The 26,772-nt window shown below is 38.8% G+C and overlaps 1 protein-coding gene across 1 annotated transcript in view; it reads left to right on the top strand.

Annotated features, from left to right (window-relative positions):
- CACNA2D1 (calcium voltage-gated channel auxiliary subunit alpha2delta 1) overlaps positions 1-26,772 on the top strand; it is a 408,675-nt gene that overhangs the window by 145,158 nt on the left and 236,745 nt on the right. The gene's annotated exons all lie outside the window — the stretch shown is intronic.

Here is a 26,772-nt window from a genome sequence, read left to right as displayed (position 1 = left end):
TAGTGGTGGTGGTGGTGTGTGTAAAAACACCGAGGGGGGGAAAATCAACAGAATAGAAAAATCTGTCATTTCCTGAATCTATAGAAGTAAATTGAAATGGGCATGTTGTTGTTCTTGTCACTTATATAAGATTGGGTTTTTTCAGAACAAGCCCTTAGGAGATTATTAGGTTCTCACCAAGTACCACCTGCCTTCCTGTCACCCTCGGAGCGACCAGCAGGTGACTGACTGCGCAGCCTCATTAAGACTGTAACACAGGCTCAAGGATTAGAATTGCCCCTGGCCTGGATAACTTGGAAAATTAGAGCCTCCAAATTAGTACACTGTGTCCAAATTAACCAGTAGTAACATGTTTTTGTAAAACTTTAAGTCTTCCCTAATTAGCTATGAAATTTATAGTATTGAATAATTGTTAAATAAAACAAGAAATTTTGACTTAAAAAATAATTTTAAACCTTTTCCTAAAAATTTTAAACTCTCTCTCTTGACACAGTCATGCTTCTGAGAGGTACTGTTAGGTATGTAGTGTTGGACTGCTATCCAAAGGTTGGTGGTTCAAACCCACCAGCTGCTTTGTGGGACAACTATAAGCCTATCTGCGTCTAAATATTTACAGTTTCAGAAACCCTGTGTTGGGCCTTTGTGAGTTAGAGTCAACTCCGTGGCAGTGGGTGTGGTATGACTTATTGTTTCACCCCCCCTCACAGAAGGGTAAACTGAGTCACACAGAGCAGTAATTGACCTAAGACCACAGAGTAATGGAGGATCGGGCCAGGTATACTAAACTCAGTCTATTTTGAGACATTTGGTCATTGTATTTATTAGGTTTTGTTTTTTATTGTTGAGAACACATGTACATGAAAACTTAGGTGAGTTCAGTTGCTGATTCAGCTCAATGAATTGTGAAACCATTCACACCCATTTCTGCATTTTTCCTTACCATGAACACGAAATCACTGCCTTTTGAGGTTCTTATTTAATCTTTCAAGTTGTACTTACCACTTTGATCCAATATAGACACCTTGCTTCCCTGAAAGTAAGACATCCCTGGAAACTAAGACCTACTTACAGTTTTGCCTCTCGCTGAAATATAAGACATCCCCCCGAAAATAAGACCACCCCCAAATTAAGGCCCCCCCAAGGCTATCATAACTGGATGACTCTGGACCATAGCGGCGGGCGCCACCACGCAGCTCACTGTTGGCCACTGTGCAGCCGGAGCAGACAGGATGGGCAAGGTCTGTTTTAATAAAACAACAAACAATAAATGTGTACCGTATTTTTCTTCATGGAAAAATAAGACATCCCCTGAAAATAAGACCTAGCACATCTTTGGGAGCAAAAATTAATATTAGACACTGTCTTATTTTCGGGGAAACGGTAGTTTCTAAAGAGCATAATGCTCAACCAAAGACAAACTTACTGCCATTGAGTCAATGCTGACTCATCCCTACCCTGTGGTACAGGGAAGAACTACCCCCTTGGGTTTCCCAGCTTGTAACCCTTTAGGGGAGTAGAAAGCCTCATCTTTCTTTCAAGGAGAGGCTGGTAGTTTTGAACTGCCACCAGGACTCCATATAATACTCCTGGGAAACATATTTTACAAGGAAAGCTAAACTGTTGTTTGATTTTATGAAGATTTCAGGCTGTATTTTGGTTTGCAGTTTAAAGATTTTCTCAAGGCAATAATTTCAGTGGTTCATCCTACCTCCATGGCCTCATCATAATCATATCCAGAGATGAATGTCTCTACTTCCCCATCCCCCTGAGCCTTCTCTCCAAAGCGTTTTGAAAATATGTGCAAAGGTTTAGAAAATTTGACTGCTTGCATTTCCTGAGTGACACCAGGGCTAGTCGCATGACAAATGTTTTTGTTTGATTAAAAATGCTACATAGTAGGGGAAGGGGAAGGTGGGGGAGAAAGGGGGAACCGATCACAATGATTTACAAATAACCCCCTCCCTGTGGGACGGATAACAGAAAAGTGGGTGAAAGGAGACATTGGTCAGTGTAAGACATGGAAAAAAAATAATTTATAAATTATCACGGGTTCCTGAGGGAGGGAGTGGAGAGAGGGTGGCGGAGGGAGGGAAAAAAATGAGAAGCTGATACAAAGGGCTCAATGTTTTGAAAATGATGATGGCAACAAATGTACAAATGGGCTTGATACATTGGATGGTTGGATGGCCTGTGATAAGAGTTGTACAAGCCCCCAATACAATTATTTTTTAAAAAATCCTCCATATCTTCTCGAGTAATATTTACAAACATGAAAGGGAGTTATTTTTTAGTTACTTTTATTATTTTTTATCTATATTTAAATTCTAACCAATGCATTCATTCATTTTTATAGAAAAGTCTTAAGTTAGTATGGCTTTAAAAAGTTTATTTTTTTAAAAATAGTATAGATATAATTATCAAAATAATAAAAGAGTAATTATTATCCTTGCTTATTTTTTAAATATGCATGGTTTGTTATCTGTCATAAAATATATATCTATAAAATGTACTTACAATTAAAAATTAGACAACTTTGTAGGCTTATTACAGTGCTCAAAGCAACGAATCAATGCATGGTAAGAATGCATGGTAAAATGGTAAGAAACCATCTTAACCAGATATAAGAAAAACAAAATAAAAGTTTGTAGACATGTTTATTTGTTTAGCAATTTTGTATACGTGTGTAAAAACAAGGAGCTCTGGTGACGTAGTGGTTATAAGTTGGGCTGCTAACTGCAAGGTCAGCAGTTAAAAACCTCCAGCCGCTTTGTTTCATGTAGACACTGGTGTACACACAGAGGCTCACATACACGCATGCACACACCATGCTAACCAGCAGAGTTGCAATTTGAACCCACTAACAAACTCTCCCGGAGATAAAATGTGGCAGGCTCTTCTGTAAAAACTAGCCTCGTCACCCTATGGGCGGGCCTGTAGACCAGCGTCGGAATCACTTGGTGGTGGCAGGTTTTACATAGCTCTATCGATGGCTGTATGCACAAGAGCATGAGGAGACCTCAGTTTGTGGAAAAAGGGAATTAAAGGATAGCACACATCATATATAAAGGAGCTTCAAAAGTTTATGGAAATAGTCCATTATCGTTCAATTCCATATTTTCACAAACTTTTTGAAATCCCTATACACATACATGCATTATATATATTTACACACGCATGCACACACACACACATATGGTATGCATATCCAGGGTATATAAATGAGACAAGAGCCCTGGTAGAGCCTTAGGGCAGGTGGTTTTTTTAGAGGAGCAAGGTGCTTCCAGGCACTTGTAAGTAGATCTGGAGAATGCTGCAACACTTGCCTAAGCAGGGAAGGGCCCAGGCCTAGACCCAGAAGTCAGGAAACTAGACAGCAGAGGCTCTGTCAGTCTCACAGAGCCAGGTTTTTATCAATTTGCCTGTCACACAGGGGGCTGCCATTCATGAGTGACACAGGATGTGGCCGATGTGCTGCCCCAAACTGGGCCTCAGGTACTGCCATGCCCAAGAGGCATAAAAACGGGTCTGAGAGTAGGAGCACCATTCCACCGGACAAGGAGAATGTGGCCATCTGAAGACAAGGGGACAGGATTGCTGTCTCAGTGGGGTTTGAAGCTGAGGCCCAGGTTCATGGCCTCCACGTTGAATCTGGAGAGCATGGTCACTACCCAGAGACTGGAGCAGGGGGCCTGATGTTCTCGCAGAAATTGTTCTTTTGGATTTTGAACTTAATTGGTGCCTGTTATTTTTCCCCTTCGGAAGTAAATATGACCATATGGTGTCCGTTCAACCATTGTGCTTTGGAGATCAGTAACTTGTATTTCAGGTTCTATAGCTTCACAGAAGAAGAGGAAGTTTATTCCTGGAAATTTTGAATTTAGAGTTGATTTAAGACTTTTGGGATGGTATGATGGGGTGACTATATTTCATATGTGGGAAGAGCATGTATTGTAGGAGACCAAGGATGAATGTTATGTATTGCATTACACCCTCTCAAAATGTGTCAAATTGGCTGGAGCATGGGTCTCAGTATTGTGCAGTTATCCTTCACTTTGTGATACAATGTGATGTCCTCCGCGTTGTAAATCCTCACCTCTGTGATGTTAACAAGGCGGTATTAGGGGCTGTTGCGTTAATGAGGCATGATACAATATACAGAATTAGGTTGTATTTTGAGCCAATCTCTTCTGAGATATAAAAAGGATTAAAGAGGGAGCAGAGATCAGAGGGACCTAATACCACCAAGAAAGAAGAGCCAGGAGTAAAATCTTATTTTCATTCCTATTGTACTACTGGCAATTGTTGTTAATGCTTAGTTCTTCTGAGAAAATGATTTTTAACGTGTGTGTGTCATGTCTATGGCTCATTCTAAACAATGGGAAGAATGACTAGATTTAGCAAAGCCTCTAGTTTAAGTGTTTCATAACACATTGTGATGCATTAAAAGTAATTTCTGCCACACAATCAAAGGACATTTTCATTTATTGTTCTATCCCGCATATTAGAAAATTATATGCCTGTCAAGTCAATAGAGTATAATACCTTACATGTACGTTGTGATTTCTGATTTATAAAATAGCAATATATGTATGATTTTCAATATTTATTAATAATTTTTAATTAGAAGAATATGCTTTAGAAATGTTTTGACAGGCACATAAAACATCAAATATATCATTCAGAGAACCCTGTATAAGATATAATTAAAATATCTTATTCATGTCATATAGTACTCTTAAGCTTTCAATTATTTTTTAAATCATTTTATTAGGGGCTCATACAAAGGCTTTCAATTTTTGTCATTAAATATTCCCAAATACTTTATTCTGCCATAGCAGCAGTATCTAATTGATCGGCCTTTAATAAAGATTAAGATCTATATACATTTATATACACATTTTCATGTCAAATATGATAAAATTTTCTATCCATTAAGATAATTAACTCATTGATACTGAAATATTTCTTAAACTAGCCACAACTTTTAATTTAAGTGTTATTCTACAGTATTTTGATTCTTTGATTTTCATTTCTCATAAATAGATGATTTTTTCACAAAAAAGATTGACGATTAAGTAATCAGTTTACTTATTCCTAAATCGAAGATAATCATTTCAGACTTATTTTGCTATCCTAAGAGCATCCACTCTACCAAATCTTTTCTTATTTGGAAGCAACTGCCGTTGGCTTATTCAGAGATAAAATAGAGGCTGCCAGGTCGAAACTTCCTTAATTTCTTTGCCAAACCTACTCTCAATTGTGGCTGTCTTCATCCGTCTTCCTTATTTCTGACTGGATAAATTAGGCTCTATTTTGCTCAAGTCCAACAACCTGCTCTTGCTACTTGGATCTGTCTCTTTTCTGCTTAATGGTTTTGCTCCTTTCCATCAGCTCTCTTGTTTTCCTCTGTTGTTTTCTTTAAAGAGAACAAACCTGCAAATCGACCAACCTTCTAAACTAATAATAATTGCAGCAACCAATACTTCTAGGTCCTATGCTCCCTCTAGCTACCTTTCTCTTCCTTTTTTTTATTGGACATTTCTGTCTTCTCACGGGTTCTGGTTGGTGTCCCCACTCCTTTACGATGGCCAGTCATGAGGTCCTAATGTCAAGACAAAGTGGGGGCTATCTCATCCTTGTGTCCCTTCACTCTGCCTCATGTTTTTCAAAATCTATTCTCATTCAGCTTAACTCCACCCCCTATATTTCTTTCCTAAGTAATATAAGCACCAATTAATAACTCAGGTATCTAAGAACAAAGAGAAAATTCTTCCTTTTCTATTAATACCAATGTCCAGTTTAATTCCAAGTCCTCTCAATTTGACCTTCTTTTAAAAAAATAAAAAACCTGTTCTCTCACCATTTCTACTGACATTGGTTGAATTCAGGGTCTCGTCACTCTACTAGTATAGTAATTGCACTGCAGGAATTCTTACTCCACGCATGCCCCTTCTCTTCCATTTTTCCAAATGTCCCTCAGGATCATTCAGTGGAATTCATTTTATTTTCAAATTCAGATCTCCCAGCATACTAAGCCAGCTTGTAAATATGGTATTCTACTGCTCTGGTCATTTTGGTGAGGCTCCACAGTTGAGGGATATGAGTTCCAAGCTACCAGACCGTATAGGACAGAACTGACCCATGGGGTTTCGCAGGCTGCAATTCATCACAGACGCAGACTGCCTCAATTTCCTGGGCCATGTATCAAACCAGACCAAACTCACTGCCGTGAATTCATAGCAACCCTAATGGGGTTCCAAAAACTGGTCCTGCTCAAGCCAAAAAAAGAAAGAAAACTCACTGTTCGTGAGTCAATTCTGACCCATATTAACCCTCTAATAGAGGACACAGTGGAAGTGCACCCTCCCTGCCAACCGCTCCACTGGGGGTTTTCCAAGACCTAAGCCCTTTAAGGGAGTAGAACGCCTAGTCTTTCTCTCCGGTCCTGCTAGCTTTAGCCAATTTCCTACCTTGATGTTTGATGAAATTGTTTATCCATTTTGGGATCAAGGTGTGCCCAGCCACAAGTGTGTGTGCATTGACTGTCAGAATCAGGGTGGCGTGAGGCTCCCAGGCTGGCCTGGGAAGAATCCACCATTGTTAAGTGAGGGAGGACCACTGTCTTCAGGTGATAGAATGTGTACAGGACTTTTGTAAATGCTCAGTCACAGCACAGTATAACTCTCAGCAGCTTCGTCAGAGCTTCTCTGTCATGACTGCTCCACGCAGCCACTGTCCAACTAATAATGGCTGAAGGGAGGGTAGTTATCAATCTCGGCATAAAAATATTATACATTATTGTGCAATATTTTCAGCCTGCATCAGACCCACCTAATGAGAAGATTGAAACTTTATATTTGATAGGCATTTCTTTAAATAATCTGGGCCTTTTAAATATCTAGAAGTGATTAAAAATGATAGAATTTCAAGGAGACAACATCTTGGATGAGAGAAAGGAGAGGTGATCTTTTAGGGAATCAGGCCTTGTGTCCCATAATGCACCACAGGCTAACTCAAACCACCGCCACTACAACAAACAAGCCAGCAAGCAAACAAATTAAAAACAAACAAAACGCCCCAGCACGATCTTAAAATATTTTTCCTTTTTCTCTAGCCTCATCTTTCATCATCAGTCCCTCTTGCCAGCACCAAACTATGTACCTTATCAAAATATATTGACCATCCTTTGTGATTTTCCTTACTCGATTAGCTCAGGTGTGGGTTTAAGGCACTGTTGAGGACTTTGATGTCTCTCCATTGTACACGATTGCCTTACATGTCCTCATGCCACAGCACTCACTTCCATTCCTTCCCTCCCCAACTCAGGGTGTTGTGGTCCCTCTCTCTTCCTCAAAGCACTATGTGCCCCTTAAGTGTGGACTCACATCTGCATCGTTGACGCAAGTTGTTGGGGGACGCTCCATGCTGGGTGTTGGTCCGCTCACTCTACAGTCAGCATTCAAATCCACCTCAGAAGGAGATGAGGCTTTCTACACTCATCAAGATGTACACGTCTTAGAAATCCTATGCAGGTTCCTTGTGAGTCCGAATAGACTTCATCGCAATGGGTTTGGTCTTCTGGAATTGATAAAACTCGACCAAATGTACTGCCATCAAGTCAGTGCTGACCCCGGTAGAATAATGGAATTGAAATATAAATCCGAAAAACAAAACCACTTTGATTAGAATTTACTAATTAAAAGTACAATAAACTGCAGATAAAATATGGTGAAATTTAAAATGAGCCTTTGCACTATTCTGATTACCTTCAGTGGCTACTTGAAATGTTTTCTCTCCTTCTCATACTGCTCCCCAACCCCCTCCACCCTGAACACACTGTCTTCTTGTGCGAGAGAGAGATGAAGGAGATGCACTCCCCCTGCATCCCACAAGTCTTTCCACAGTCTCTGCTTCAGGCTGGAACACGCCTGAGAGCTTCCATCCTGAGAGCTTGGTTCCGTTCAAGTTCGGCGGTCAGCCCTCCTTCACAGATAATGGTACTTGCTCCCTACTGTCTTCAGTCTCTTCTGACCTTTGCCGAACGTTGCTGCTGCTGGTGCCCTTTCTGAACATCTTAAAATATTTCCAGAATTAATTTTTCTTCAAACCAGATCATAGTTGATATCAACTGAAATTCTAATGTGCTTTTCACCTTCTCTTCTCATTAAAATTCCTAACGTTTTGCTGTGACTTTAGAGCAATAGCTATGATTCTTTTTTAAAAGTAGATCTAAGAAAAAGTGGATGAGAGAGCTACCAAGTAAATGGTTCCACTCTGGCATAGTACTTTTACATACTTGCATGTATGCATAAGGGACAGTGTTTCTGTTGATATGATTGGTTTATTGTTTTTATTGTTCCAGTATAAGTTAAAGACATATTCTCTTATCTTTGTATAAACTTGCAGACATTTCTTTATTTGCTATTTTTTTGGCTTGGCTTAGCTTTGTTTTATAAAGTGCATAATGAAGTCTATCATGTTCAATGGCAGAATGGAGGCAATCACAGGAGTGCCTGCGCCTTGACCGGACCACAGCAGAACCACTTCTCCCGCTAGAACCCTGCAGTACCTGAAAGTCCAACTGTCTGGAACAGCTGAGGGGAGACCTCTGCATACTTGCCTACACAGCCAGTCGTTGGTGCCAACTTATGTGGAGTTACCTAAGGCCTTTTAATATCTACTTAGAACTATTGATATAGTAGCATAGGCTGATAGTAGAAATTTAATTTGACACATTATTTCATTTAAGGGAATGTGCTACCAGAACTGCTCTAGAACCTTATATTTCAGATGCCAAATTCATTATTAATGCAGTTTTACAAATGCGTTGTCTATTATATATTTTGGTACTTATTATAACAGCACTACTCTTTTTTTCATAAAAGCTCAAAACTCGCTGCCATTCAGTTGATTCTGATGGACAGTAACCCTATAGGGCAGAGTAGAAGTACCCCTGTGGATTTCCAAGACTGTAAATCTCTGCAGGAGTGAAAAGCCTCATCTTTCTACCTCTGAGCGGCTGATGTTTCAAACTTCTGATGTTGAAGTTAATAGCCCAACACATGATCCATTACATCGCCAGGGCTCCTTTTCTATAATGTTCATAATAAACCTGCTGCCAGAAAATCAATTTCACTTCATGGTGACTCAATGTAGCATTCCCAAGGCTATAAATCTTGATGGGAGTTGATGGATTCGTCTTTCTCAAGCAGAGTGCTTGGTGGGTTTGAACCACCAGTCTTATGGTTAGCGGTCCCAATACTTAGTCGACAATATCCCCAGGGCTAAAAGAGGTAACTGAACTATTTTGAAAGTGATTATTTATGTATAGTTAGTTATGTTCATTTACTTTCAACATGCTGTTGCATAGGTGCCACCAAGTTGGTACGCAATCACAGGAAGACTGTGTGGAACTTCACCCTGCGTTCCCTGTTCCTGTGCCGTCCTCACGGTGAATATGTGGGAGCCAACTCAGCTCGTTGGGCATTTTTCCTTTCTTTCTGACCCACTTCTTAACACACAGGGTCTCTGATCAGAGGTCTGAAGCACAGCACGAAGCCTCACTGTCCTTGCTGCTTAGGAGCATTCAAACTGTACTTCTTCCAAGGAGATTGGCTCAGTCTTCTGGCATGCCATGGTATTATTTAATAGTTTTTGCTAAGACCATAATCCAAAGATTTCAATTCATTCTCTTCCTTCTTTATTCATTGTCCAGCTTTCTCATCCGTATAAGGCAACTGAAAAGACTGTGGCTTGAATCACAGAGGCACTGCGGTTGCCAACGTGAACGCTGCTTTGGAACCCTTTTGGGAGGTCTTGTCAAGATTTCCCCGAGGCAGTTCATCTTTTGATCCCTTGACTGCTGCTTCTATTGGTGTTGATTATGGATCCAAGTAAAATGAGTTCCTGGACAGGTTCACTTTATAAAGTTAATTTAAATCAACGTCATGTTATAAAGCTTCCGATTAAAGATAAAGTGAAAACATACCAACTAGCTAACATGGTGTGCACATTTGTACATAATAATTTACACACTTCAAATACAGAGCTGGGGGAGGATGGCAATTTATTCCACACATTCCCAAAACAATGTGAAATATATTTACAACATTCTTTGTCCTCAAGTTCGCCCACTAGGTTCACTTCAGTACAATGCGCATGTCTGTAGATTTTGGTGTGCACAGTGTGACAAATGTTTTGCTTAGGTTCATTCTAAAAAGAATGTGGAAATGAGACATTTCATTTTGGTGCGTATTAAATCTTTGGGACTTTAAACTGGCCATAAACCCATGCCTTTAAAAAGATTTGGCAAGCTACAATGAGAGCGATTATTCTTAGTTCCAAACACTGTTGAAACATCACAGATACTTGTCAGTTTGCCCAGGACTATTTTGTGCATGTGGGAGAAAAAAAAGTTAATTTACTATTGTCATGTGGCCATCAGTCTTCAAAAAGTAGCTCATGGGTGAATATGCATGGTTTAGCGTTACTCTGGACGTTTTCCAGTTCTGTATGTCCAAACAGAACAAACCACAGCCTGGTCCGGCGCCACGCTCACGCTTGTTGGTGGAGCCCCATGTGGCTGCCGCCACGCCGGCCCTTCAGGGTAAGGGTCTTCTTTTTCATGAACTCTGTACGTTCCCAAGCATGATGCCCTTTTTCATGGACTAACCTCTTCTGATAACATGTCTATAACGCTTGAGATGAAGATTCATCATCCTCACCTCTGAGGAGCCTTCTGGCTGAACTTCCTCCAAGACCGACTTCTTTCTTCTTTGAATATTCTTCATCAACACTGTCATTCAAATGCACCAACCCTCTATGGTTGTCCTAATTCATTGTCCAGCCTTTCAGGCAATTGGAATTATGCTGGCTTGGGTCAGGCGCACACATGAACTATGTCTCGTGCAGCAGATTTACTTACATACCTTGGAATAGGACAGGTGAGTGTCCAGATCAAACGCAGTTCTGTGTCTAAATCTTACTTTTGAGCTCAACTTAATTCTTTGCCTGGCTTTATTGGTATCTTTAGCCGAGCCCATCATTCACCAACGTGGCTGTTCAGGAAGAAACGTGAGACCAAAGGGATTAGGAATTAGAACAGATGGAATCAGGTTTCAGTTTAATTTATCATTTGAAAATGGCTTTGATAAAAAGAGCTTTATTTCCCCCACCCCGGCTTCAAGGAATTTTTGATGAAAACATAATTAATTTTCTAATATTTCCTATGTAGGACAGAGTAGATGGCATTGCATAAGAAAATAATAGTTTCCTGAGCCAATCTCACAGATACAAAGGAGAAATGTGTGTGTGTGTGTGTGTGTGTGTGTGTGTTATGCAAGTTACACATTTCAACAAATATAAAACCCCAACGAGTGGCTTTTCAAGTTATTAGAAATTGGAAGTACGTATAAGAACAATTGGCAATATTGAATAGAGACATAGTAAAATACACCAGGATGTTGATCAGCAGCCAGCTGCAATTAATCTGATATCTAAACCTTTATGCCCTCATTTCAGCTCCTGACCTGTACATTTAGAACCGATTGAAGTGTCTTCAGTGATTGCTGTCCCTTTCCTTTGCCGGTCCCACTGATCCTCCCTACTTTACCCTTGTCTTTCTGTCATGCCTTTTTATGTTCACTTCTATGGAAACACTGAATTCTTAAAATATAACATCTTTATACACATTCTTAAATTCCATATGTACCTGGAAACCCTAAATTGAACATTTAAACCTTCCTTCAGATAGTCCTTTCTCAAGATTTTCTTCCTTCAAGGGGAAAATATATATATATATATATTTGTCTGTCTGTCTGTCTGTCTATCTATCTATAGAAATTTTGTTTTTGTGTCAAGGTGTCTGCTTCCACAATCGCAGTCTCTGGTTTCTTTACATACCATGTTGTCCACCCCCCCCCAAATAAATGTATTTCTTCGATAGCAAAAATATCCTAAAGGGTTTTATTCACACATAGTGCTTATGCCTGTAATAATAAAAGTTTCTAGGGAAAGCTAGGAAAGAAGTTTAAGTCTCTATTAATAAAATAACATCAAATTGAAAATTAAATTCCCAAACTATTAAAACATTTTATTCCACCGCACCCACTCTCCAGCTCCCGGTATCACCACTCACACCACTGGTCCTGAAGGGATCATCCGCCCTGGATTCCCTGTGTTTCCAGGTCCTATCTGGAAACATCCGCTGGTCTAGCCAGACTTGCAAGGCAGAATTGGGATCATGATAGTGGGGGGAGGAAGCATTTAAGAATTAGAGGAAAATTGTATGTTTCCTCGGTACTACACTGTACCCTGACTGGCTCGTCTCTTCCCCACGGCCCTTCTGTAAGGGGATGTCCAGTAGCCCACAGATGTGTCTTGGGTCCCCACTCTGCACTCCCCCTCATTCACAATGATATGATTTTTTGTTCTGATGATGTCTGATACCTGATCCCTTCAACACCTGGTGATTGTACAGGCCGGTGTGCTTCTTCCATGTGGGCTTTGTTGCTTCTGAGCTAGATGGCTGCTTGTTTACCTTCAAGCCTTTAAGACCCCAGATACTATATCTTTTGATAGCCGGGCACCATCAGCTTTCTTCACCCCCTTTGCTTATGCACCCTCTTTGTCTTCAGCGATTGTGTCAGGAAGGTGAGCATCATGGAATGCCAGTTTAATAGAAGAAAGTATTCTTGAATTGAGGGAGTACTTGAGTGGAGGCCCAATGTCTTTCTGCTACCTTAATACTAAACCTATACATATATGCATATAGATCTATTTCCAGATCCTCATACTGTATATAAATTTATTTACTTATGTACATGCCTCTATTTAGACCTCTATAAATGCCCTTTGCCTCCTAGCTCTTTCCTCTATTTCCATTGACTTTCCTGTTGTCCCACTACCATGCTCAGTCTTCATTTGGGTTCCAGTAATTCCTGTTGGTTACATTACCCTTGATCACGCCCTACCAGGCCTCCTACACCCTCCTCACCACTGATTTGGATCACTTGTTGTTCCCTTGTCCCTGGGTTTGTTAACACCACTTCCTTTCCCCCCACTTTCCCCTCTCCCATGTCCCCTCAGAACTGTCGGTTCTGTTGTTTTCTCCTCCAGATTGTTCATCCAGCCTATATAATAACATGTACAAAAACAAGACAGAGCAAAACCAAACAACAAAATAAAATGAAAGGGGGAACCCATTACAAGTATCTACATATAACCTCCTTCCTGAGGAATGGACAATGGAAAAGTGGGTGAAGGGAGACGTCGGACAGTATAAGATGTGACAAAATAGTAGTCTATAAATTATCAAGAGTTCATGATAATTTATAAATATCAAGGGTTCAAGGGTTCATGGGGGAGTGGGGAGGGAGGGGGAAAATGAGGAGGTGATGCCAAGGGCTTAGGTGGAGAGCAAATGTTTTGAGAATGATGAAGACAATGAATGTACAAATGTGCTTTACACAATTGATGTATGTATGGATTGTAATAAGACTTGTATGAGCCTCTAATAAAATGATTAAAATTTTTTTTATCTCTCTCACAACTAAGGAAATGACCGTAGCTTCTCCCTCTGTTTATTTTTTCTTTACCTAAAGCCTCTACATGTCTTTTTTTTTCTTGAACCCATATCTATTCTTCACATCATTTAGGATTGTGTCAGAATTTTAATTACTTTTCTCCTTATGTAGAGAAATTCTGCTTTTCCTAGCTCTGATTCCTGAATTTGCATATGTCCAGTCCCTAGACGCACATTAAGTAAAATGGACTTCTATTTAATAGTGTTTACTCTGCTTGGATGAAATTACATTTAAAATGTATAAATACATTGAAAAAATTATTAGTAGACCAGCGGCTCCTATTCTTCTTATACAATCCCATAGTCTAATCAGCTTCAAAAACCAAAAACCACTCCTTGTCATGCTCTGTGTTCTCGGCGGTGTGCATCGTGCAGACCTTCCATTCGTCTACATCTTCAGCTATCGCTCGCTCTCTCTCTCTCTGTCTCTCTCTCTCTCTCACCTTATAATTTCTATTACATAGGTGATCTTGGGACAGTTTTAAAACCATTTCGACACCTCTTACATGGCAATACTGACACCTTTTTCTAGGGTTATTGTGAAATCACCTCGTGACATGCTTGCCACGCTGTGGCGATGAATAATTTTCTTCTTTCAAATTCCATTGAATATCCAATGATGATTACAATACATCATTTTAATTTTTTCCTTCTCCTTTTCTCTATATTAAATTGTAAAATACTTGAGGCAACAACTATAGGTTAATGTTGATATTTCTTTGTCTTATAGTGCAAAGAAAAGTTGAGAGGGATAGAAGACAGTTAAACAATGTTTAATAACTCATGAATGTCCATAATTTCTTTTAAGAAATTCTCTGTAATTTGTGGTGAGTGAGGCTTAAGCCCTCAATAGAGAGTGATTATCTTTTTTTTTGAGTTTCTAAGATGAACACGAGTCCTAATTAATAGTAAAGCCTATCTAAGCCTGTAAGAACCTTTGAAATATATCCATTAATACTTTCAAGCAGATTCCATTTTTCCCTTTTCTTAACTCTTTTTCAAGGCTTTTGCTTTGCTTCCTCCAAACACTCATTTTTGCTTGATGTTTACTACAAGTACACACACATGCACACACCATGTACGTATATAAATATATACATGCCCATATACACCCATTGCACACATACATGCCTCCTTACCAAGAGAGAAATGAAATTAGTTGGCTTTTTCATACTGTGGTTTTGTTTGACTTTTCCCCCCTAACTTATTCTTTGATATTATAAATTACAAAACACTTTTAAAGATAATGTTTTTCCAGCTAGAAGGTGGTGGAAATGAATGTAAGGAAAAAAACAAAGGTTTTGTGCAGAACAGTATTCAAAGCAACTTGCCTGTGTTCTTTGAATAAGAAGGTGGTGATTAGGTTTTCAGATTTCAGAAGTGTGAGACAACCTAATTAAACACCTTTTTGCTGAAAAGCAGCTCAATAAATCCAGATTGTTTTGGGAAGCTCTCAAAGCTTTTATCAGAATGCTAATACTGAAAATTTCTTCAAAGCTAATAACTTTTGAGAAATTATTTCCCAGACTGGAAATAAAGAGAAATATATTTAAATAAATATGCATATTAGAGTCTGCACACTGAGTAGATATTATTACAAATCTTTAAAAGTGTAACTATGCAGCCAATGAATGTAGAGTAAGCACATGGTTTCTAAAAATAAGGAATAAGGATTCAGTGTTAACTCTTTTTAACCACTTATCTTTTAAATTTCTCTTTACAAATCTTTTGTAAGTGGTTGTATAGCGTCACTGCGAGTCGGAATCTACTTGTTGGCAGTGCATTTTAGTTTTATCTAACAAGAGGGATTGATTATGTGCAGAGGCAGATGAGGAAAGAAAACCAACATATTTTCTAGATTGTAGATTTATTGGGGATGAACATAAACTTTAGTTACTGAAAGGTTTCGGAAGAAAGGGTAGGGAGGGACCTCTCCTCCATAAAGATGACACCGCTGGAAACCCCGGGCTCTGTGCATTTGAACGAACTGCAGGGACTCAAATCCATATCTTATTCTGTAAATGCAGAGGTGAGCCACTGAGGTCGTGCAGTCGCATCTGAAACATGTTTGCGAGGCTCTTGCTGACTGTATAGTGCCCACAAGATTGTCTGTTTGTAGTTCCATAGCATGTGGCCTGCCATTCTGTAAAATGAATGAACTCAATGAATTCTAAGATCCTGTCCATTCTACGACTTGATTGCTTTTCAGAATGCCAAGAAGAAATAGTGATGGACTTAAGGATATTTGGAGTATTTCTGTTTTTCATTGGAAATTGCCGAAAGCATTATCAAAGAATATTTGATTATGATGACGTTACAGTTTGAAGAAACCATGAGATTTAGATAAGGGATAGGGGTGGAGTAAACAGATCTACACACTGTTGAGTTAATTAAATTTATCACTCTGGGAATTGAATATATGGTAATGTTTTATATTACAAATGAGATTTGAGGAAAGTTAATGAAGCTGAATCCTCATTAGGTGGCCGTACTTTTCTGCATGTTTGATTGATAGGGAAAGATTGCTATTGTCTTTTAGTAATTAATCTCCTTTGTGCCACAGACTTTTTTTTTTACTTAAACAATTTATTCATAGCTAAGGCAATTATGGATATGAAGCAATTAGACAGTGGCTCACATTCAGGATAAAGAAAAACTAATTGATAAACTGAACTCTTGATGCATAGAACAGAGCATCAAGATCTTGCGGAAATGATGCTTTCTCTGGAGGTGAATAACATTATCATGTTAGCCTCTAAGCTTGTTTATCTTCAGTTCTGTGTTTTCGCTTCTTAGAGTCTTACAGACCCTTCATTAGAGAGTTCAGAAATGGAAATGTCTTGTCATTGGACAATGTGAGATTGTAAAATCTTCACAGGCAATTAAAAACAAAATAGTCTTAGCTATTTTAAAAGACAAACTTTTTCTAAATCACTGATATTTGAAATCTATAAGTAATGAAGTTGGTAGATCCTAAGATTCTATATCTTTAACAAAAGTATTTGATTCATCTATGATTCCTAAAATAGTTTAAATAATTTTAGAGACACAGCCATGCATGTTCCCCTGACTAGCTCTCATTGTGACAGGAGCCCTGATGGTGCTGTGGTTATGCATTGGATTGTGATTTGGGGGAGAGGCGGGGAAGAGGAATGTAATTTTAGACAAAGTGAGTGAATCTTTGTTGGAGAGATTTAGAGCATGTTGAAGAAACAATAAATAATTTAGGCATAAATGTAGTCTGCTAAGTCTTTGTAGTGTCCTAAACTTGAGTCCCTAGTCCTCTACTTTCTTGTTAAATCATCCCATTAATATTCTGGCTAGCTATTAAATAAAACCTGCACACAGCAGCCCAGATATTCTTCATAGGGTTAAATTAATTGGTTCCTGTAAACATTTATTAATTACCTAGAAGAAGGTAGACATTTACCATGCTCCAATAATGCTATTTTTCATCGTCATATTTATTTCTTAATTGAATTCATGTTTCGTCGATGTATTTTTCATTCAATTAGCCCAATAAACCCTAAACAGGGCCATTACCGTACTTCCTTTTACTCTCCTTCTCATGCAGATTTTACTTCTTCCTTGTTTGGCTGCTGAATTCCAATTTTTCTTCTTACTTTCTTCATAATCTATCTACCCATTTCTGACTATACTTTTGGTCTATTTTTTATTTCCTTTTTTGTGTGTGTGTGATGTTTTCCTGTAGAACACTATGCTCATAAGTTTAGCTTTCATTTATCACAATATCCTACACAGATATAGAACTCGATCTCTACATATAGACAGTGTTCAGTACATTTGTGTTGATTTAATGAACTAATTCTGTTGATTGTTGGTTGACAGCGCCTCAGAAATCTTGACTATTGTATTTATTTTTGTCATCATTACTCACTTGTATATCAACATAAACTGATGTGTGGGAGCAGAGGCCATATCTCACTGCCTCGGCCTCCCCCATTTGCAGCGGAAGGGTCGGAGCTGCGTCCATGCTCCATCCTTCTTCATCCTCTTCTGACACCAACATTTGGTCCCCAAATGCCCTACTTTCATGTGAGAGTTGGTGATTTGCTGTGATGGCCACACAGAATTCACTGACAAGACTCACAGGTATGGGAGTTTGCTAGAGAAGTTGAGGCTAGCATACGCTGGGATCAGTGAATAGTAAAGATCTAGTCATTTGGTCCCCAGCAACACCTCTCCATCCCCAGTCATCGACCACGTCTCGTCTAGTCCTCCTCCTCTCAGCCAAGTGGCCCCGTGGTCTCTGCCTCTGTGGACTAGGAAACCAGACTGTTGCTCTGCCTCACAGTCCTACAGTCTCGGCACTGTTCCTCTACGGTGTCTCCTGAATTTCCTTCCTCGGCCTCTGCTGTCTGTCTGGCTTCTGTGCTCTGTTCCTTAGTTTCTGAGCTACAGTCTCAGGTGCTTCTGGACTCAGCCTCCAGCACTTCAGACAGAGACGTTACAGGGCTCTTCTTCTGATGGTCTTGCGATTTCTCTCTGTGTCGAGATGGCTCTTATACAGAGAGGAATGACTTTCATGGAAGTGTGTTTTTGTCTTTTAGTAGAACATAATCCCTAGGAAACAAAGGGTGGTGAAAGTACACACCTTGTATTCAAGTCAGCTCATGATTGAATCCCACTTCAATCATATCCAATAATATAGCAGAGAACTCCCTCCAAAATGGGATTATAGCCACGGGCATAGTGTCTAGAACTGTAACACCTCACATAAAGGAACATAACAAATTATGACTTGAAAGGCCATCTTAATTGACTATAACTCAATATCCGAACTTTTGAACTTTTGCTGTTTGGTAATTAACAATGCTAATAGAGAATTCTCATATACAGATATTGGTAGTATAATAGATATTACTGTCATTAACCTTATTTTTTTTAACTTTTAACTCTATTAAATTCTATGGTTAATTACTTAATTGCTAACTGAAAGTTAGGTGGTTCGAACCTACCAGCCACTCAGTGGGAAAAAAGAGGAGACAGGCAGACTGCTTTGTAAATATTTCGACCTCTTCAACCATATAGGACATTGTGGTCTGTTTTATAGGGTTATAATGAGTTGAAATGGATGCTACAATAAGTTTTATTTTAATTTTCAATTTTTATCAGATTAATACAAATGACCTATGTTTGCTCCATGTTTTAATACTCTATAGAATAAATAATTTCTAAGTTTACAGCTCCATAATACTTGAAATGATGCAATTTTAAGAATTTTCTATAATGCTTTTGATTCCCTGTATCTCATTCTTCAGTTTATTTTTATGGATTATCATAATACTTATCATTAACATTTAAGATTAAAGCTGGATGTATAGATTTTCTGTTATTGATTGAAAAAGGCTTATCTTTTCAATATTCAGTTAGACCAAATCGTTTTTCCTTAAGGCCACATATTATATTACTTACCTTTATCAACAGGTAGATTTTTATGAAGTTTGACCAAACGTGTTTTAGGAAATCATTTGGTTCATTGGGATCCTTCATCATTTGGGGGTCTTACAATCAAATCAAGTGTACGTTGAGAAACCCAGACTTCATTGGCTACCAGTTAAATCTTAGATGTGAGCTCCACGTGTTGTCACTTTAACTCTTCAACATCAGCCAGTGAGGACATTGGACCTCATTATTGCCATTTTACTGGAGAAGAATCCTTGGCATAGGATTGTGCATCATAGTGGGAGAGACATGGTCGGGATCCTGTGTGTGTTCTGCCTCTTGGGTGCACCGTTTTCTTTAGCTACTATGGTTGCTATTAGGTATCTGTCCTTGAAACCCTATTTCTTCTGCCAAGGATAATCTATTTGTTACCTAGCCTAGGAGTTAAAAAGAAAGGTATCATAAATGTATAACACATGTTCAATGAACCTCATTTCGGAGAGACTCCACATGCTCACCTTTCCCACCTCTGTCATCCCTCGGCAGTTTCTTATGCAAATGTGGTTGTTCCTGTAGCAGCACTGTCAATGAGAGAAAGTACCCTGCACCCTCCACCTGCCTTTGTCATGGTGCTTAGGCTTTGTGTTGTGAACTGCAAGGTCAGCAGTTCAAAAGCACCAGCCTCTTCTCTGGAAAAAGAAGGGGCTTTCTACTTCAGTAAAGAGTTATATCCTCAGAAATCCACAGAGCCAATTATACCCTACCCTAGGGAGTCACCAAGAGTTGGAATTGATTTGACGGCGGTGAGTTTCATCTTAAGCTTTGATTCCCACAAAACTGTAATGAGGAAATGTTCAGTAGTTTCTTTGAAAATATGACGAGGTCTGGCAATGAAAAATCAGTGATACTTCCAAGAGGTTTGGTTCAGATTGACCATTTTTTAAACTTTTCCTTATTTGGACCATTTATTTAAACAAAACTTGCTTACGTATATGTATTTTTCCCTTTTTATGGTGCCAGTTGTTTTCTTGAGAACTCCTAGCTATCTTGGAAAAATAAATTCCTTGTACTGTCACAGAGTGACTACAGGCTAAGCTTTTGAAGCTGACAGGAGCCCTGGGGGGTATAGTGCGTATATGTCGATATTGAGTTGCTTAACCAAAGTTGAGCAGCTTGAAACTGCCAGGCTCTCCTCTGGAGAAAGACGGGGCTTTCTACTCCAGGAAAGATTGATAGTCTTGGAAATCCCCAGAGGCAGTTCTATCCTGCCCTCCAGAGTCACTGGGAATTGCAATTGACTTGATGGCAGTGAGGTTTCCCAAACTGGGGTTTAATAAATGGTGAACGACTTTACACATTTCAACCATTATGTTTCTTGATGTGCATAATGAATATGTAATATTTTTCTTAAAAAGAAAGACTTCTGACCTTTGTACTCGAGAGCCAAGAGTTTAGAATTTTGTGATTGCTTAGAAGTTTTATGTCTAAGAAATATGAGCACAAAATTATAGGACAATAGTGTGAGAACTATTAGAAAAGTCTTTGATAATGTCAGTTCCTGGAAACTGTCAATGAAATCATTAAAACTCACTTGATAAAAAGGAGAGATAATAATATAGTGTCACTTTAATTAATTAAAAGAAAAACTAAAGATCCACTGCATATTTTGCAGCTTTAAAAATATGAAAAGGCATTCTCTGGAAAGGGGGAGAAGAATGCCATATCTTTCCCCTGGGTAATGGTAGATGGTGTTTCTGATTTTTTTTTTAACTAGAAAATTATGCTTTCGACAAGTTTGATTGACTGATTTACACAACATACTGATTTTCCAGTTCCTAAGATTACAAAGACGAGGGGACACACAGTACTATAGAGTGTGATATACCCATCCCTAATGCATTTTAAAAAAAGCTAAGTGTGTTTCCATAGCAACGCTGGTAAAACAGAATAAATGCCTACTCTCTGAGATCACACTTTAAAAAAAAAAAACCAGCCCACTCACCAAATTGGCAGCCTTTGTGAGTTAATTAAACTCAAAGGTAAATTATTTAATAGTAAAAAGAAATTAAGAAAACAAGACAGGCATGATAAATAGTTTACAACCACTCAAAGAGTAGCCCGAGGTAAAGGAAACACATTTCTTTTGATATTACAGAACTCAAGGGCGGAGTGGGGGAAGGAGCGCTAGCAGATCATTAGCACCAGAGGAAGAAGGTGGCAGGCGCTGAGTCCCAGGAAATCTGACAGGATCTTGCCAGCACTGCCATGCGCTTGCACCAGAAGTGGTATACACTTATTTGATAAGATTTTCAGTAAAATAAAAGGACTCACGTTTCTTTCCCCGCCCCTGCCCTAGTTCATAAATAATCAAAACCCCAAACCTGCTGCCCTAAAGCGTGTCAAGAATAGAATTGTGTGCATAGCTTTCTGATGACTAATTATTGTGGAAGTGGGGCATCAGGCATTTCTAATGCAGTACTGCTCGTGGACTCAGACTGTCGTTTCTATGTACTAGCCCAGGGCCTCCTTGTTGGTGCTGGTATCCCTCCCGGACTCCCTTTACAACGGCATCATCATCTCCTTGGTATTGCCCCCACGGCACTGGGTAATGTGAACAAGAAGCTACTGCAGGAGACCTGATAGTTTTTAAAAGTGGTTTTGCAACTATCTCATTTAATCCTAATAACCTTTTGTGAAATATCCATTTTATTCATGAAGAAATGGAAGCAGAGACATTAAATGATTTATTTTGTGTTTCTAAAGTTAATATTTGAAAAACAAAACAATGATTTGACATTAGACTGTTTGGGAAAATCTATAAACATGCTTTAAACAAGGATGTCATTTGTCTTTTGATTTTGATCACTTCTTTTGTTTCCTGTTTCCGACTATCTGTCTTAAAATAAGTGTTTAGTTGTAGTGACTTTTAAGATGGTTTTCGGGGAAGAATAACAAAGGAAATTCCCCTCTGCCTGCTCTGACAATGATAGCTAACAACGTAAGGACTCACGGGCCCGGTGCTTTCTGCGACGGGATTAGGTGGCATAGAGGGTATCCACATGGCTGGGTGTGTGTTCCACACCAGTGGGAAGCCTGACAACTTGTCTTGACGCTGTCATACAGGAAGTCCCCAAATGGGAAGTGTGCTCGCTCGAACTTTATGCAGTCTCTCACTGCTCAAATCCTCCCAGTTTCCAAACCTCCCATTCCTCTTTCTCGTCATACTCAGGGTAGACTTCTGCTTTGACTTTGCTCTTCCTTGAACCTACAGTGATGCAATTTGAAAAGCCTGTTGCCCACTGGTTTACTTCTATGAGGGCAGCCATTGGCCTTCTTATCATTATGGATTTTAATGATGTTTTGCTGTGCTACTTAGCTAACATAGAGATCAAACCATTGCAATTTATATGACTTTCTTTAGCTTAGGAACCCTGGTGATGTAAATGGTTAAGTGTTAGGCTGCAATCCACATGATTGGCAGTTCAAAACCCACCATCAGGAGAAAGACTGAGCTTTCTACTCCTGTAAGCAGTTACAGTACCAGAAACCCACAGGGGTCACTAGGAGTCCTCGGTGACTAGATGGCAGTGAGTGGGTTTTTCTTTGTTGTTGTTCTTTGACTGAATTTCTGAGGTAGCTTGCCAGGTCTTCCTTCTTGGTCTGTTCAGTCTAGATGTTCCCCTGAAACCTGTTCAGCATCAGTGTCTCACGTAACAGATAGTGGTGGCTACGTTTATGTCCACTGGCCAAGAATCACACCCAGGTCTTAGGCATGGAATGAGGCTGTTTTACCGAGTCACCATTGCTCTTGCTCAGATGTTGAGAGAAAAAGAAATCCGAGACTGTTGATTTGTGAATTATTTTTAACTATAAAATAGAAATAAATACTGTAAGACAAATCTTGTTGATTTTCCTTTAATTATTTCCCCTTAATTAATTATTCCTTGATTATTACTCAAGCTAGCATATTTTGGCTATATCCTCCTAATAATATTTATGCTTAAAAATTAGTCAAGATTTCACATACTAACATCCTCTGTAGCTCACTCTTCTCCCTCGTCCTTCATACCTTTATTAGTCCCGAGAATTTGGGTTGAGGTTGTTGGGTTTTTTTTCTCACTTGCTTTTCATGCATTTCCTTTTGCCTGCTCTTTGTATTCTGTTTTTAATAACTATGATTTTTGTTTGTTTGTTTCTTAATCTACTATGTGCCTTTACTCCTGAGTTGGAATTGACTTGATAGCAAATGCTTTTGTTTTGGAATATATGCCTTTTATTGCTCAATGCCCCGTCTTCTGTTTGTGGTTTATTTTATTGCTTTCAAAAGTGATAAAATATTTTAAAAAATATTTTCAAAATATTTATTCTGAGAATAATTACATACTATGTAAGTATGTGTCAAGTGCTATCATTAATTACCATAACAAATCAGTTGTATTAATTGACAATTGAAATATCAACTATTTTGGTTTGTGAGTTTGGGATTACATCAGGACTGTACTAAAGGGCCAAATGAGCCTCTTTATTATAACATGACTCCCTAAGTTTTTCACTCAACAAGCAATACATACTTTTTAAATTCAAAACTGTAACTAACTTAGAGTCATGTTTAGAATGGATGAGTAAACATTTTATTACATTTTCAATGATCATGCTTGTTTAAGAAGCTGCTACATTTTCCACTTCTTTGAATTTCTGTGTAGTACCTGCCATGTCAAATAACTGCGTGGAAAGCAATTTAGGGGCAATGATGCTAACGGGTGCTTTTTTAAAAATCACTTTATTGGGGGCTCATACAACTCTTATCACAATCCATACATACATTCATTGTCAAGCACATTTGTATATTTGTTGCCATCATCATTATCAAAACATTTTGTTTCTATGTGAGCCCTTGATATCAGCTTCTCATTTCTCCCCTCCCTCCCCGCTCTCCCCTCCCTCTTGAACCCTTTATAATTTATAAATTATTATTTTGTTGTATCTTACACTGTCTGACGTCTCCCTTCACCCACTTTTCTGTTGCCTATCCCCCAGGGAGGAGGTTATATGTCGGTCCTTGTAAGCAGTTCCTCCTTTCTATCCCACCTTCCCTCCATCCTCCTGGTATCGCCACTTTCACCACTGGTCCTGAAGGGATCATCCATCCTGGATTCCCTGTGTTTCCAGTTCCTATCTGTACCAGTGTATATCTTCCGGTCTAGCCAGATTTGTAAGGTAGAATTGGGATTATGATAGTGGAGAAGGAGGAAACATTTAGGAACTAGAGGAAAGTTGTATTTTTTATCGTTGCTACACTGCAAGCTGACTGGCTCGTCTTTTATGAGGGTTGATTTGCAAAGTTAATAATTAAGACTTGGATTTTGACAAGAGAATATAGTGATGCATTATACAATACCAAAAGATAGAAAGGAATAGTATGTTACTGAAAGAAAGAAGGCTGAAGGTTTGTTTATATTGTAAGATCACAGGCCTTTGTTTACTCTGCTTGCTGTCCTCTGCATCCCCTTTCCCTGCAGTTTCCTCCGTGCCACGGGAACTTACATACATCCAGCTTTGAAGCTGAGTCCAACCTGAGGAATGTGCTCAACTAATTCAATAAGCACTGAATTGTGAGATATAAGTGTCTTTCCTATTCTTGCACACAGTGACTTATTACAGCTAGTGGCGGAGAAAGAAAAAGAAGTGACCAGTTGAGAAGAGTATGTTGAGAGTCACAGTCATGTGAGGATCTGGTGCTTGTGAAGGGCCGTGGGTTATTGTAGTTGAGTACTGTCAAATTGTATTTCTGTTCAGAACAGTGCTTTTTAAAGACTAAATAAACCAATGTGTCAAAGATGTGACCCTCCAGAAGGATATTTCACAAGTTTACCCGGGGAAAGCATGTGCCATGTTCCACATATGCGTACCTGTGAAGGACATGGGTACAGAATCAGTTCCTTTGAAAGGATTGAGAGGGTGTGGATGACGCCCAGGTGTGTTCAGCACGTTCATCAGGTAAATATTTGCAGGTATCACAATAAAGAGCTAATGAAGCAACGAAATCCAACTGAACAGTCTTTTATTTCATTCTTTACTGCTGCATAGCCAACCGGTCACGAGAACGGTGTTGCATTATTGACTTCTTTCCTGATTGCTCAGAGGGGTTTGCTGTTCTTCCCAGCTGATGCCTCCTTTACCCTGGCGTCTGCATCCCAGGCGTCTGCCAGTTTACGTGGAGCTAATGACATCTCCGGGATTAGACTCAACGCTTTGTGGTTAATTTCACAAGTATTTCCTGAATATCGCAGATTCAGGCTGAAATCTATACAACATGATCCAGTAGCTGTGTTCCAAGAAATGTATTTTTTGCTTGGCCATAAATTGAAGAATAATGACTGGCTTGGTTTCAGCCACTTTATTTGTTTTATATTTATTATGCTCTCTCCAAACTGACAGCAGAAATGGAATTTTTGTATTGTGAAGGGCTTAATTTTTTTCCCCACATAAACTAGAATGAAATTCGTTTTAAGAAAACAGCAGGACAACAAAAATAATTCATGGCCTTTAATCATACCTTCTACAGTATAATATTTATATGTGGTTTTGCCTTAATATAATTATAATTTAATACTTTACTACTTATTTTGATGATTCCTTTTTCATATTTCCAGTATTTTTTATAGTGTGACAATATTTGAATGACCGAAATAACAACACAGCACAACTTATTTCTGTTGGTCAGTCTATTTAAATATAAGTTGAATCAATATCTTATCAATATTTATATTTAACTTACCCTGTGTTTTCTTTAGCGAGACAGTAATAAATAAGGAAAGATTATTTATTGTTTTCCCTCCTCCATAAACTTAAGAGGATGAGTGGTGCTGAATCACTTTATGCTCATTTTCAGGACTCAGTGGAATTTTTGAGATCATTAAAATATATTTTTCTCAATGAAAAAAAGTGGATTTTACTTAAAATTTTCACATCTAAAAGTGAAACTGGGGTTTCCCAGCTAGAAAGAAAAATTTTGAGAAAGGAAGCATAATCCTTATGATTTCATGTGCATGTTTCATGTCATTAAACAAAAGCAAAAATCTGTAAAAACATGTTTTAGGCAAGATAAGTAATATATAAAAACAGGGCTTAGTCACTATTGTGTGAGTGGGCTTCTAACTACATAGAACCATAGTGAGAAGGGATTGGTTTATCTTAGGTTAGTTACTCTGGCTGAGTGATGATTTAGTCTTTCAAACTCCGTGAGCACGGCCTGGCCTAAAGAATGATGATATTGTAATGGCGAGAAGAAAAGGGCAGCACTGTGTTTACGAAGAAGGGCCATTCCATGTACAGAGAAGACATGTTCAATAGACATACAGAATTTTGACGCTAATAAGGAGTCAGGAATGAATTCAGCTTTACCTTATTTAAAGCTCTGTCCTCTTCTAAGCATAACGAGTATCTTTCAAAGGCAAACAGGGTATGCATTACCTAGTAATCTAGGTAAGCATGGGCTTAGTTGTGCTTCTTTATTACTCTGTGGCAAAAGTTTCACATCTTTTCCACCACATCAAAGATTCTGCTTCTAGGTAAGGCTAATATCTCTGCCTCTGTCCCAACCCTCCTCCATCTCTCTGAGACGAACCCAAGCCTCTTTTTAAAATCAGAATCCCTGGCAGGGATGCAGTTAGCAAGGTAAGCCCAGGCTAATTTGTGCTTGTTTAGTAATTTGTAGTGAACCATTTCACCTCTTTTGAGATCGTGTGAAGCCATTCCCTAGAGATTAATAAGTAAGCACAGGT

Source organism: Echinops telfairi, unplaced genomic scaffold, assembly GCF_000313985.2.
Source record: "Echinops telfairi isolate 266 unplaced genomic scaffold, ASM31398v2 ScPeMD7_23;HRSCAF=83, whole genome shotgun sequence".
NCBI classification, from domain to species: Eukaryota; Metazoa; Chordata; class Mammalia; order Afrosoricida; family Tenrecidae; genus Echinops; species Echinops telfairi.
The sequence above is the reverse complement of the archived record's forward strand: the minus strand, read 5'-3'. Positions and strand labels throughout refer to the sequence as shown.